The following is a 16,034-nucleotide window of genomic DNA, read 5'->3' as shown; positions in this document are numbered from 1 at the left end:
AAAATCTTTTTATTCTCTGCATCACTTTACTCATCTAGATCTACTGAGATACTCATGCAATAGTCTTTAATTTTTAACCGAATCAAACCTATCTTTATCAACATTTCACCTTGAAACTATGGCCCCCTATTTTGCAAGAAAGCTTTCGTCAAAAAAAACTATTTTTCATGTTTCAAAATCTTTCTATTCTCTGCATCACTTTACTCATCTAGATCTACTGAGATACTCATGCAATAGTCTTCAATTTTTAACCGAATCAAATATATCTTTATCAACATTTCACCTTGAAACTATAGCCCCCTTTTTGCAGAAACCTTTAGTCAAGAGAACTACCTTTCATTTTTCAAAATCTTTCTATTCTCTGCATCACTTTACTCATCTAGATCTACTCAGATACTCATGCAATAGCCTTTAATTTTTAACCGAATCAAACTTATCTTTATCAACATTTCACCTTGAAACTATGGCCCCCTTTTTGCAACAAAGCTTTCGTCAAGAAAAACTATTTTTAAAGTTTCAAAATCTTTCTATTCTCTGCATCACTTTACTCATCTAGATCTACTCAGATACTCATGCAATAGCCTTTCATTTTTAACCGAATCAAACTTATCTTTATCAACATTTCACCTTGAAACTATGGCCCCCTTTTTGCAACAAAGCTTTCGTCAAGAAAAACTATTTTTAAAGTTTCAAAATCTTTCTATTCTCTGCATCACTTTACTCATCTCAATCTACTCAGATACTCATGCAATAGCCTTTAATTTTTAACCGAATCAAACTTATCTTTATCAACATTTCACCTTGAAACTATGGCCCCCTTTTTGCAACAAAGCTTTCGTCAAGAAAAACTATTATTCATGTTTCGAAATCTTTCTAATCTCTGCATCACTTTACTCATCTAAGTCTACTCAGATACTCATGCAATAGCTTTTAATTTTTAACTGAATCAAACTTATCTTTATCAACATTTCACCTTGAAACTATGGCCCCCTTTTTGCAACAAAGCTTTCGTCAAGAAAAACTATTTTTAAAGTTTCAAAATCTTTCTATTCTCTGCATCATTTTACTCATCTCAATCTACTCAGATACTCATGCAATAGTCTTTATTTTTAACCGAATCAAACTTATCTTTATCAACATTTCACCTTGAAACTATGGCCCTCTTTTTGCAATAAAGCTTTCGTCAAGAAAACTATTATTCATGTTTCAAAATCTTTCTATTCTCTGCATCACTTTACTCATCTAGATCTACTCAGATACTCATGCAATAGTCTTTAATTTTTAACCGAATCAAACCTATCTTTATCAACATTTCACCTTGAAACTATGGCCCCCTTTTTGCAACAAAGCTTTCGTCAAGAAAAACTATTTTTAAAGTTTCAAAATCTTTCTATTCTCTGCATCACTTTACTCATCTAGATCTACTCAGATACTCATGCAATAGCCTTTAATTTTTAACCGAATCAAACTTATCTTTATCAACATTTCACCTTGAAACTATGGCCCCCTTTTTGCAACAAAGCTTTCGTCAAGAAAAACTATTTTTAAAGTTTCAAAATCTTTCTATTCTCTGCATCACTTTACTCATCTAGATCTACTCAGATACTCATGCAATAGCCTTTCATTTTTAACCGAATCAAACTTATCTTTATCAACATTTCACCTTGAAACTATGGCCCCCTTTTTGCAACAAAGCTTTCGTCAAGAAAAACTATTTTTAAAGTTTCAAAATCTTTCTATTCTCTGCATCACTTTACTCATCTCAATCTACTCAGATACTCATGCAATAGCCTTTAATTTTTAACCGAATCAAACTTATCTTTATCAACATTTCACCTTGAAACTATGGCCCCCTTTTTGCAACAAAGCTTTCGTCAAGAAAAACTATTATTCATGTTTCGAAATCTTTCTAATCTCTGCATCACTTTACTCATCTAAGTCTACTCAGATACTCATGCAATAGCTTTTAATTTTTAACTGAATCAAACTTATCTTTATCAACATTTCACCTTGAAACTATGGCCCCCTTTTTGCAACAAAGCTTTCGTCAAGAAAAACTATTTTTAAAGTTTCAAAATCTTTCTATTCTCTGCATCATTTTACTCATCTCAATCTACTCAGATACTCATGCAATAGTCTTTATTTTTAACCGAATCAAACTTATCTTTATCAACATTTCACCTTGAAACTATGGCCCTCTTTTTGCAATAAAGCTTTCGTCAAGAAAACTATTATTCATGTTTCAAAATCTTTCTATTCTCTGCATCACTTTACTCATCTAGATCTACTCAGATACTCATGCAATAGTCTTTAATTTTTAACCGAATCAAACCTATCTTTATCAACATTTCACCTTGAAACTATGGCCCCCTTTTTGCAACAAAGCTTTCGTCAAGAAAAACTATTTTTAAAGTTTCAAAATCTTTCTATTTTCTGCATCACTTTACTCATCTCAATCTACTCAGATACTCATGCAATAGCCTTTAATTTTTAACCGAATCAAACTTATCTTTATCAACATTTCACCTTGAAACTATGGCCCCCTTTTTGCAACAAAGCTTTCGTCAAGAAAAACTATTATTCATGTTTCGAAATCTTTCTAATCTCTGCATCACTTTACTCATCTAAGTCTACTCAGATACTCATGCAATAGCTTTTAATTTTTAACTGAATCAAACTTATCTTTATCAACATTTCACCTTGAAACTATGGCCCCCTTTTTGCAACAAAGCTTTCGTCAAGAAAAACTATTTTTAAAGTTTCAAAATCTTTCTATTCTCTGCATCACTTTACTCATCTCAATCTACTCAGATACTCATGCAATAGCCTTTTATTTTTAATCGAATCAATCGTATCTTTATAAACATTTCACCTTGAAACTATGGCCCTCTTTTTGCAATAAAGCTTTCGTCAAGAAAACTATTATTCATGTTTCAAAATCTTTCTATTCTCTGCATCACTTTACTCATCTAGATCTACTCAGATACTCATGCAATAGTCTTTAATTTTTAACCGAATCAAACCTATCTTTATCAACATTTCACCTTGAAACTATGGCCCCCTATTTTGCAAGAAAGCTTTCGTCAAGAAAAACTATTATTCATGTTTCAAAATCTTTCTATTCTCTGCATCACTTTACTCATCTAGATCTACTGAGATACTCATGCAATAGTCTTTAATTTTTAACCGAATCAAACCTATCTTTATCAACATTTCACCTTGAAACTATGGCCCCCTATTTTGCAAGAAAGCTTTCGTCAAAAAAAAACTATTTTTCATGTTTCAAAATCTTTTTATTCTCTGCATCACTTTACTCATCTAGATCTACTTAGATACTCATGCAATAGCCTTTAATTTTTAACCGAATCAAACTTATCTTTATCAACATTTCACCTTGAAACTATGGCCCCCTTTTTGCAACAAAGCTTTCGTCAAGAAAAACTATTTTTAAAGTTTCAAAATCTTTCTATTCTCTGCATCACTTTACTCATCTAGATCTACTCAGATACTCATGCAATAGTCTTTAATTTTTAACCGAATCAAACCTATCTTTATCAACATTTCACCTTGAAACTATGGCCCCCTTTTTGCAACAAAGCTTTCGTCAAGAAAAACTATTTTTAAAGTTTCAAAATCTTTATATTCTCTGCATCTCTTTACTCATCTCAATCTACTCAGATACTCATGCAATAGCCTTTAATTTTTAACCGAATCAAATATATCTTTATCAACATTTCACCTTGAAACTATGGCCCCCTTTTTGCAACAAAGCTTTCGTCAAGAAAAACTATTTTTAAAGTTTCAAAATCTTTCTATTCTCTGCATCACTTTACTCATCTAGATCTACTCAGATACTCATGCAATAGTCTTTAATTTTTAACCGAATCAAACCTATCTTTATCAACATTTCACCTTGAAACTATGGCCCCCTTTTTGCAACAAAACTATCGTCAAGAAAAACTATTTTTAAAGTTTCAAAATCTTTATATTCTCTGCATCTCTTTACTCATCTCAATCTACTCAGATACTCATGCAATAGCCTTTAATTTTTAACCGAATCAAATATATCTTTATCAACATTTCACCTTGAAACTATGGCCCCCTTTTTGCAACAAAGCTTTCGTCAAGAAAAACTATTATTCATGTTTCGAAATCTTTCCAATCTCTGCATCACTTTACTCATCTAAGTCTACTCAGATACTCATGCAATAGCTTTTAATTTTTAACTGAATCAAACTTATCTTTATCAACATTTCACCTTGAAACTATGGCCCCCTTTTTGCAACAAAGCTTTCGTCAAGAAAAACTATTTCTAAAGTTTCAAAATCTTTCTATTCTCTGCATCACTTTACTCATCTCAATCTACTCAGATACTCATGCAATAGTCTTCATTTTTAACCGAATCAAACTTATCTTTATCAACATTTCACCTTGAAACTATGGCCCTCTTTTTGCAATAAAGCTTTCGTCAAGAAAACTATTATTCATGTTTCAAAATCTTTCTATTCTCTGCATCACTTTACTCATCTAGATCTACTCAGATACTCATGCAATAGTCTTTAATTTTTAACCGAATCAAACCTATCTTTATCAACATTTCACCTTGAAACTATGGCCCCCTATTTTGCAAGAAAGCTTTCGTCAAGAAAAACTATTATTCATGTTTCAAAATCTTTCTATTCTCTGCATCACTTTACTCATCTAGATCTACTGAGATACTCATGCAATAGTCTTTAATTTTTAACCGAATCAAACCTATCTTTATCAACATTTCACCTTGAAACTATGGCCCCCTATTTTGCAAGAAAGCTTTCGTCAAAAAAAACTATTTTTCATGTTTCAAAATCTTTTTATTCTCTGCATCACTTTACTCATCTAGATCTACTGAGATACTCATGCAATAGTCTTTAATTTTTAACCGAATCAAACCTATCTTTATCAACATTTCACCTTGAAACTATGGCCCCCTATTTTGCAAGAAAGCTTTCGTCAAAAAAAACTATTATTCATGTTTCAAAATCTTTCTATTCTCTGCGTCACTTTACTCATCTAGATCTACTGAGATACTCATGCAATAGTCTTTAATTTTTAACCGAATCAAACCTATCTTTATCAACAATTCACCTTGAAACTATGGCCCCCTATTTTGCAAGAAAGCTTTCGTCAAAAAATACTATTTTTCATGTTTCAAAATCTTTCTATTCTCTGCATCACTTTACTCATGTAGATCTACTGAGATACTCATGCAATAGTCTTCAATTTTTAACCGAATCAAACCTATCTTTATCAACATTTCACCTTGAAACTATAGCCCCCTTTTTGCAGAAACCTTTAGTCAAGAGAACTACCTTTCATTTTTCAAAATCTTTCTATTCTCTGTATCACTTTTCTCATTAAGGTCTTCTAAGTTACTCATGCAATAGTCTTTCATTTTTAATCGAATCAATCGTCTCTTTATAAACATTACTTCTTGAAATAATAGCCCTCTTTTTGCAAGTAACCTTTCGTCAAGAAAACTATTATTCATGTTTCAAAATCTTTCTATTCTCTGCATCACTTTACTCATCTCAATCTACTCAGTTACTCATGCAATAGTCTTTCATTTTTAACCGAATCAAACTTATCTTTATCAACATTTCACCTTGAAACTATGGCCCCCTTTTTGCAAGAAAGCTTTCGTCAAGAAAACTATTATTCATGTTTCGAAATCTTTCTAATCTCTGCATCACTTTACTCATCTAGATCTACTCAGTTACTCATGCAATAACCTTTAATTTTTAACCGAATCAAACTTATCTTTATCAACATTTCACCTTGAAACTATGGCCCCCTATTTTGCAAGAAAGCTTTCGTCAAGAAAAACTATTTTTAAAGTTTCAAAATCTTTCTATTCTCTGCATTACTTTACTCATCTCAATCTACTCAGATACTCATGCAATAGCCTTTAATTTTTAACCGAATCAAACTTATCTTTATCAACATTTCACCTTGAAACTATGGCCCCCTTTTTGCAACAAAGCTTTCGTCAAGAAAAACTATTTTTAAAGTTTCAAAATCTTTCTATTCTCTGCATCACTTTACTCATCTCAATCTACTCAGATACTCATGCAATAGCCTTTAATTTTTAACCGAATCAAACTTATCTTTATCAACATTTCACCTTGAAACTATGGCCCCCTTTTTGCAACAAAGCTTTCGTCAAGAAAAACTATTTTTAAAGTTTCAAAATCTTTCTATTCTCTGCATCACTTTACTCATCTAGATCTACTCAGATACTCATGCAATAGCCTTTCATTTTTAACCGAATCAAACTTATCTTTATCAACATTTCACCTTGAAACTATGGCCCCCTTTTTGCAACAAAGCTTTCGTCAAGAAAAACTATTTTTAAAGTTTCAAAATCTTTCTATTCTCTGCATCACTTTACTCATCTAGATCTACTCAGATACTCATACAATAGCCTTTCATTTTTAACCGAATCAAACTTATCTTTATCAACATTTCACCTTGAAACTATGGCCCCCTTTTTGCAACAAAGCTTTCGTCAAGAAAAACTATTTTTAAAGTTTCAAAATCTTTCTATTCTCTGCATCACTTTACTCATCTAGATCTACTCAGATACTCATACAATAGCCTTTCATTTTTAACCGAATCAAACTTATCTTTATCAACCTTTCACCTTGAAACTATGGCCCCCTTTTTGCAACAAAGCTTTCGTCAAGAAAAACTATTATTCATGTTTCGAAATCTTTCTAATCTCTGCATCACTTTACTCATCTAAGTCTACTCAGATACTCATGCAATAGCCTTTAATTTTTAACCGAATCAAACCTTTCTTTATCAACATTTCACCTTGAAACTATAGCCCCCTTTTTGCAGAAACCTTTAGTCAAGAGAACTACCTTTCATTTTTCAAAATCTTTCTATTCTCTGTATCACTTTTCTCATTAAGGTCTTCTAAGTTACTCATGCAATAGTCTTTCATTTTTAATCGAATCAATCGTCTCTTTATAAACATTACTTCTTGAAATAATAGCCCCCTTTTTGCAAGTAACCTTTCGTCAAGAAAACTATTATTCATGTTTCAAAATCTTTCTATTCTCTGCATCACTTTACTCATCTCAATCTACTCAGATACTCATGCAATAGTCTTTAATTTTTAACCGAATCAAACCTATCTTTATCAACATTTCACCTTGAAACTATGGCCCCCTATTTTGCAAGAAAGCTTTCGTCAAGAAAAACTATTTTTCATGTTTCAAAATCTTTCTATTCTCTGCATCATCTTACTCATCTAGATCTACTCAGATACTCGTGCAATAGTCTTTAATTTTTAATGGTATCAAACCTATCTTAATAAACATTTCTCCTTGAAACAATAGTGTTAGACGAAAAAGATGTCATTACCAATATGACAAATTTACCAAGATGCAGATGATATTTATAGGAGTGTTAAACTTTCATTCATTCTTTGAATTTTAGCAAATAAAACATATCAAAGGGCCATATAATTTAATCAAGGATTCACTTACCCATGCTGGCTTTTCTTGCTCGCGTGCTTTCATTTTGAGACCATTTATTCTTTGATCTCTTTCTACTTCTCAATCTTTTTCGTCTTATTCCGGAAGATAAAAAGGTTGAGCAATCCAGCTTCAACTTGAAATAGCTTTATTCTTTCAAATCAACAAAGCTCTTGGGTGCCAAGTAACTGCTGCCATGGTAGATTGTTACCAGAACGATTACAAAGAAGAAAGAACACGTCTTGAAAAGGCTAGGACACAGGGCTACATCTGAAAATCTATATTCCTGTCTGGCTAAGTACAGAAATTGACTTTGTCAAGAAAGAGTGCTACAAAGATTCATACAAGATTTAAAAATAAAGGATTTTAAAATAAAATTGATAAGGCGGTCACTAGACAATATATATAAGTAGGTGGTATTCTTTAAGAAATGTTTACTTGACTTCCATAACAGCACGTTTTCCGTTCACAACTTTTAACCAAAAGGACTAAGGGTGGCAACCTATATTTCCAGTCACATATCAAATGAGAATTAACTTATGTGTTAAATTAATTCACAGATCATTAAAAGTATGTATGGGATTTATATAAAGTCTTGTTGACATCGTTTGATTTGATAGAGCTTCGTATAAACCTTTGGAATAAATTGAAGTACATTAAGGGTGATAGGGCGTCTCTTTGAAATAAATGGAAGTAGTTTCAAAGCATTTACTGGGGTTGCTTTTTATAGCAAAGATGATTAAAACATATGGTGAGCATGAAATCGACTATTCTAATATTCTATATACAGTTAGATAATATAGAATATATATATAGAATAAACATTTATGTTGATATTCCGCAAAAAGCAGTTGATAGATACTAGCAATAATCTTCAGCCAAAAATATACTATATAGCGAAGGGTTAAAAGGGTAAAAGGGGGAATTAGAAAACGACATACGACAAGGTGATGCGGAAGGATGCGGGTATCAGGAAAGGGTAATAAGAAAAGTAAGGAATGTAACTAAGGTAGTAAGGAGGAGTGTTAGAAAAGGGTAAAATGGAGGGTTATAAGGAGGGTATTGGGTAGTAGGGGTTCAGGACAAGGTGAGAGGTAAAAGGGGGGATATTTACTGCTCTGAAGGACGAGGTTGCTTATATTTATTAAATGCATTGGTTACAGGTCTGCAAATTCTAATGAAGGTTATAATCAATCTCGCTTCTAGGAAAGGGGTGACAGATGAGATTTTAAGCAAGGGTGCTGGAGCCACGGGGCAGTGGGGGTAGCTTCCCTGTTGCCCGAGTGGTGCGGGGGTAGCACGGGGGTAGCACGGGGGCAGCACGGGGCAGCACGGGGACAGTACGGGCGCAGCATTAAAGTGCCCTTTTCAAGAAATTAATTTCTGAACAATATAAATTCATACAAATATTTTCAATGCTAATTAAATCTAGGTTTCAAGCATCTCTTGATACCTACATGCAAGACAAAAAATAATGCTTTCATTTTAATAAAAACTGAAAATCGATTTGCAAAGCAATTTGACCACCAAAAACATTTTCGTTGATAAGTTTTCTAAAACTTTCATGATCATGCTGAGAACATTTCAGATTGCTACAAACCATTGGCTCACATTCTAGGGCAATGATCGAAAATTTTTCGTTTTGATCTGCTTCTGGAAACATCAGAAAATTCTCAAAATAAGGGTTACCGAATAGGATTGGGTCTGGCCTCCCTTGTTGGTTGATATTGGGGTGAAAGAAATTTCGAGAATGAAGTTTGACTGTAGTTTTGATTCATATGTATTTTTTATGGAGAATGCCTTCATTTCGGGGGTTCTTTAGGGCGTAGCAACGCAAAACTTCCCTAGGGGCTATGCTCCCAGAACACCGATCCTGTTTCCCTTGACAGGGCCTTCATCTGCAACCAAGAGGCTTCGTCATTAGCTAAACGACGATTTCCAATCTGCTTCACAGCAAAATCTGATACCCCAAGGTGCCCTTTCTGTCAGTCCTGCCCCCGCCGCATCACAAAGCTTCGGGCGCTTCTGGTTTTAAGAAATATATTAGAAAAAGGGAAGAGGACGAGATGGCTAGGAGGGGTAAAATATAAGGGCAAATAGAAAAGTTTTAGGGATGTGTAATAGAAAGGGGCACGAGGAAAGGGTTATAGGCTCGGTAAAAGGAAAGATTATGATAATGGTGATGTCAAGGATTATTCGAAAAACATGTTGTTTACAACTTCGCAAAAAGGGTCATTGTAAACACTTGTATGTCGCTTCCTTCTTTGATGTAAACAAATTGGTAAAAGATGGCAGCAAGTTCAAGGTGCAAGGTTTCTCTTGGGGGTTTTTCGTTGCCACTTCTTCTGACTACCATCATGGACGTCAACAAGGGCGCAATATAAAAAACTCCTGTCTTTTTCAGAAAACTGCACTCAGTTTTTTGTCCCAAGTTGTTTTGAAAGAGAGCCTACGCATTGAAAATGTCCTTGGGGGTTACTGTCTTCCAGAATGTTCTCGCTTGAAGTTTCTTAACACTGTAAGGTCTCTAGTGGTGTCAAAATGCACCCTGTTATCCCAAGCGCAATCGTTGCAGAGATGGTTGCCTTTTTTGGTCAAAACTGACCTCAGTTGATGAGCAGGGGTGCGAAAAGCGTGCAATAGGGGGTATCCCAGAATGCACTGGCAACTTGTCAAGCCAACGTGCTTTTCGATTTTCCCCTCATTCACGAAGACCCGAAGTCGCGGACGGTCAGGTTCAGGAAACTGCTGTCACCTACGTTCACATGTAAGTAGAGAAATTTAGTTTACAAATATCTCTGTTTTCTTTAATGCAAAAAAGGGTTTGGTAGATGACAAATCAGCTGGAAATTAGACTGGAAATACAAACTTTGGAGTTTTTCTTAAACAGGGAAAGATTTGCGTCTCTCCACGTGCAGAACCATTCGAAAGTTTCTCGGGGTTTTCGAGGCTTCGACAATGCACAAGCTCGTTAACTTTGCTTTAATATCTTTCTTTAATTTCGATGTTAATATGACTTTCTTTTTTCTTTCAGCTACACAAATTGCTGATTTGATATGCAGAATGCAGTTGGAACTGGTAAGGATGGTGCCTGGCTCCTCAGAAAGAGAAAACACCATTCAGATGAGGAGAGCCCGTGGAACGTCAATAGCTAAAAAGGTGATGTTTAGTTGAAATTCATTAATTTCTGTTAAAACAAACTTTGCTTTAATCACTTTTTCCTATTTTAGTTTCTGTCGTTTTTCGCAAAGAAGCATTTTGACTTTTTCTCGTTTGGATGAATCTCTTTTCTAAATAAATTCTTTTTATTTCAGCGATTGCGTAAACTCTAAGGAGGATCCTTCATTGAATCGCCGAGACCCCTTCTACAGCCCCACGTGTGTCGACACTGAAGGTGCCACATTCGCAGCGAAAACGGTGAGTTTTGCCATTTTTAAATCGTTTTTTATCGAATTTTATGGTTGATGCTAGATCAATCTTTGAAGAATCAACGATTCTACGTGCTCCTCGTGGATTTCTGTCATTTTTTCCCAAATCAAAGTGTCCCTTGTCGAGATTTACAGTTTAAAATAAGAACGACGCATTTGCAACTATGAGCCAAAATTGACCAGCATGGGACAAAACGATTTGAACGCACTCACTTTTTGTTGAATTTTAAAGCGAAAATACTTTGAAAATGAATTTCAAAATCAAGGAATATGGAATATATTTTTCACTTTTTTGTCACTCTTCTGTGCATGTTGGAAGATTTGTAGTTCCAGAAGATTATTTCATTAATCACATTTATCTAAGTCTTGCTTTATAAAATGCACAAGATTTTCGGTGAACCATTGATTAGAAAATTTTGAATGCTACTGCGTTTCTCGTACGATACAACAAGTGAAAGATAACTTTAGCATCGTTTTATGATTGACTTTTCTCGTTTACTCGTTTGGATTCATTTCGTTCCATTTAATAATAACTCGAATCTCTTTTCTAAATTAATTTTTTTATTTCAGCCATGGCATAAAGTCTAAAGGAAGATTCTTCATCTGCAGCACTAAGTGTGAAGATCTTAAAAGAGCAAAAGTCACGGCAAAAATGGTGAGTTTTGTCATTTTTCAATCTTTCCTTGCAAATTAAAGGTTGATGCTAGATTAAACCCTGAAGAATTAACGATTATATGTTTTTTCAAATTTTCCTTTATCAAGACATTTACAAGTTTACAAGAATTACGCAATTAAGGTCGTTGATAAAAATTCACCAGCGTGGGCAATTCTAAGGTAATTTGCCAAGTCAAAATTCAAAATTCTTGCGCTGAATGCCTCGTTTTTTGTGTAACTTTACCGTGAAAATACTCTAAAAATGAATTCCAAATTCAAGGGATATCGAATGAATTTACACTTTTTTATTAATTTCTGTGCACGGACATTTCGATGAATCCTTGATTAGAAAATTATGATGCCTCTCTCGTACGATGCAACAATCGAAGGAATATTTTGCAATTTTTTATGATTCTGGCTGCTAAAATTCGATAATTTATGAAAGTTGTTTAAGCTTGACGATCGTATATTTGCGCGAGTTTTTGAATTAGAAATCTATCAAGAGTCTCTTCCACTTACTTCCCAATATTTTATTGCCACACTTCAAAACATGTTCTGCAAGATTTGTACAATTTTCTGTAAGCTCATGGACCTAAAAAGATTAAGGGACATTTTGATGAATTCAATTATTAGGCTTTTAAGATATTATTGATCGAAAATTAAAATAAATTCAACGAAGGTATTATTTTTGAAAATTGCCGCCGCAACTTTCCGAAACCTTTTCGATATTAACTTTTACGTGAAATTTTTTCGGATAAAATTTTCAAAATATTTGTTGCCCTCGATTAGAAAAATTTTTCTTTTTCCAAATTTGTTTCAACAGTTTCATGCTAAGATTTCAGATTTGCTCGCGTTATCTCGATATTGTATTTAAAAATTAGTTTAAAACAATTTGCACATAAAATTTATATTAATTTTAGAGGATACAAAACTGCATTTTCAGCTATCTTTTGCAACATTTTTGTCAGTTTTTCAAATTAAAAATCTAGCATCATCACTTTTCCATACTTTCTGTGAAATTTGTAGAATCTTTTCCTATTTTATGGATTTTAACAAATTAAGGGACATTTTACGGATTCAATTGTTAGGCAATAAAGAACATATTTATCAAAAATGAAAATAAATTTTACTAAAGGAAGTATTCTCGAGGCTTGGTGATGCAATCTTCCTAAAACATTTTTTGCTACGGTGATTGATTTATACGCAAAAATTTTTGGAAAAAATGAGTCAAAATATTTATTTCCCTCGTTTTGAAAGCTTGCTTTTTCCAATTTCGTTTCAAATTTTCTTATAAGCTTGCTTTATTATTTCACTTAATTGCTCATAATCATTTCGGTATTTTTTTCAAAACCAGTGCAAAAAGATTTTCTCTTTAAACTTATTATTACTTCAAAAAACTTATTTCAAAATAAATCTTTACATTAAGTTGTCTTTCGCTACAATCATTTTTGCATCGCTACAATCATTTCAAATTGCTCCGAAATTCATTTTCAAAATATTTTCTGCCAATCGTCCATGGAAATCTTTAAAAATTACAGGACTATTTGGGAACAATTATTTGGAAATTTCAGTCAAGATATTTATAGCACTCGCTTAGAAAAGCTTGGTTTTAGCAACTTTGTTTCAAGTTTTCTTATAAGCTTGCTCGATACTTTCATGTATCAAATCTCACAGCCCATAATCATTAATTTATTTCGAAATCAGCACACACAAAATTTTATCTTAAAACTTATTATTTTGTTTAAGAAACTTATTTCAAAGTCAAGCTTTACTTTCAACTATCTTTTGCAAAGATTTTTTCATGGTTACAATCATCTTTAATTGCTACTTAAAATTCATCTTCAAAAAATTTGTTACCTATCTTTCATGGAAATTTTTCAAAAAACAGGACTATTTATCAAAAATTTTGGGAAATATAGAGTAAAAAAATTTATTGCTTGGTTTTGCCAATTTTGTTTCAAAGATTTATAATATTATTACTTCACGCAACATATTGAACTTGTAGACACTTATTTAAAAAAGCTTATTTTCCGCTGCCTTCGGCATAGAATTTTTATCATCATTACAACCCTTTTAAATTGTTATAAAAGTTCTATCTTTTAAACTCAGCAAACATTTTAGACTAGAGAATGCAATCCTCATACTGAAATTATCAGAATTCTTAGCTGATTGAAGGTTTAGTCAAAGGAAAATATTTTCAGGTCAATCTTTAGAATTTTGTATACATTTGATTAACATTGCTTTACTATTACTGACTCGACTCGTCTTTCTTACTTTTAGGCATCCTCCATACCCCCATTAACGCCCACATCAACCCTCTACCTCCCATCTTCCACCCACTCAATTCCTACCTGATGATGACTGGATGGGACACAAGAGAAATAAGAAGAAAGAAAAGGGACGAGAGAGAGACAGTTGGCAATTCCTGACGAGGCAACTCCCCGATGATGATGATGATGATGATGATGACTGCGAAGAACATTCATTCTCTGTCCAAAGTTGGGTGAAATTGACTTTCATTATGTCTTGTAGTATATATACCTGTTATTTGCAGTTATTTATACCAGTTTTTTGCAACCTTGATACCATTTTAAGATTACATTCTTTAGACTGGTAAAAACTTTGATAATTTGATAAGTATATTTATTTAGACTGATATTAATTCCCCTCGCAAATCATTTCAAAAACTTTTCCTATTGGCTGTTTTCATTATGTGGAAAATTTCCCAGTTTCAAAAATAAATACATTGAGAGTTACAAGCTTTTTCAAAACAACACAAACTCGATTTTTTGCAATATTTTGTTGAAAGCCCTCCATTTTTCGCTATATCAAGTCTTTGATTTGTCAAGCAAACCCACTTTTTCAAGTATTAGATCTTCTTAATTGATTTGATCTCAACCTAAACCTACCCAACATTTTTCAAATAAAATACAATTACTTTGTGCTAATTGCCTTTAAAGTTTCCGTCTATAAAGAAAAGTTATAATTTCCCCCAAATAGGTATGTTTCAACAACCCACAGAAAATTTTGCAATCGATTTAGGATCATTGATAACTAGTACACTGCCAATTTTATTGCCTTTTCGCCTTTTTTGAAGATATAACATTTTGCAATTCTTTTGGGCACTTTTGCATTTCATGTTAGGCTAAGTAAATTGTATTTAAGATGCATTTCTTTGCTATTGTAGTTTTAATGATATTTGTAGAGTATTTAACTTAGTTTGATTGTTGTTAATGATTTTTTGCGTTGTTATCTTGGCATTTTCTCTTGAACTGGATCTTCGACTTGCACGTCGGGATCTGGTCCCTGGGAAGTCCAAGTTCCACGCGCCTTTGTTCTTATTGTTTTGGTTTTTCTGTCGTTATTGTTCCAAGAACAATGCCGACCGAAAAACCAAGACAATGGGAACAAAGGGGCTGAGGAACTGGACAAATCCCATGGGACCAGATCCCATTCTACAATAGGGGTGGAGTAGGCAAAACCTATCTTAAACTTTTGTTTCATCGCTATTGTTCTCTATTGTTCTCTCTATTGTTTCAAAAACCAAAATTACCTACTTTATCTAGAAAAAGGGCCTACAAAAGTAGCTACTAACAACTTAGGCCTACTAAGAAAAGTAAACAAAGATATTATTTTAAGATATTGTATTCTTATTTTAATAGATATCATTTTAAGTCAAAAGAAAATATTAAGTTAAGATAGGAATTAATTAAAAAGTTTTTGCAAACTTTATATATCCAAAAATATAGTTAAAAAACATTAAAAGAGATAGCCTATAATTGAGAAGTTTTTGCAAACTTTATATATCCAAAAATATAGTTAAAAAACATTAAAAGAGAGAGCCTATAATTGAGAAGTTTTTACAAACTTTATATATCCAAAAATATAGTTAAAAAACATTAAAAGAGATAGCCTATAATTGAGAGATTTTTGCAAACTTGATAATGTAAAGATTATTCAAAAAATTATTGAGCAATAAAGAGTAGACACAATGAAAGAAGACACTGATTATTAACTAAGAAACTTTCTAAGAGAAGATAAAATGTTTATAAATTGAACACTTGATTGACAATTAAAGAGGAAATGAATCATCAATGAATAATCAATGAATAATTAATGAAAATGACTAATGAAAATGACTAATGAAAATGACTAATTGAGTATTTAAATCAATGTTAACTACGAAAGTTTGTTTGCTTGTCATTTTAAAAAAAATTTACGCGCAACTTTTGAATGTATCTGCCTTTTTGAAAATTAAAAGGTAAAAATGCCGTACTTGTTATTAAGAAAAGGATTTTTTAAAAAAAACTAAAAACTGGCTGTAGTGTTTGTAGAGAATTGAAATGAAAACAGTTTTGTTAAAACACTTATAAAGGCTGCAAAAATTCTAATTTCAGCCCAAATGAGCATGTTATTTTGTATATTCTAGTTA

At 32.6% G+C, this 16,034-nt stretch overlaps 1 long non-coding RNA gene across 1 annotated transcript; it reads left to right on the top strand.

The window, feature by feature from the left end:
* Positions 1–9,288: 9,288 nt before the first annotated feature.
* LOC135690355 (uncharacterized) lies at positions 9,289–14,854 on the top strand. The gene is made up of 4 exons (XR_010516633.2): positions 9,289–10,679; positions 10,835–10,937; positions 11,519–11,603; positions 13,883–14,854. It is a non-coding gene; the product is annotated as an uncharacterized LOC135690355 (long non-coding RNA).
* Positions 14,855–16,034: the final 1,180 nt, after the last annotated feature.

Source organism: Rhopilema esculentum, chromosome 1, assembly GCF_057945365.1.
Source record: "Rhopilema esculentum isolate cy_ngs chromosome 1, ASM5794536v1, whole genome shotgun sequence".
Classification (NCBI taxonomy): Eukaryota; Metazoa; Cnidaria; class Scyphozoa; order Rhizostomeae; family Rhizostomatidae; genus Rhopilema; species Rhopilema esculentum.
This window is presented reverse-complemented; position numbering and strand designations above follow the sequence as displayed.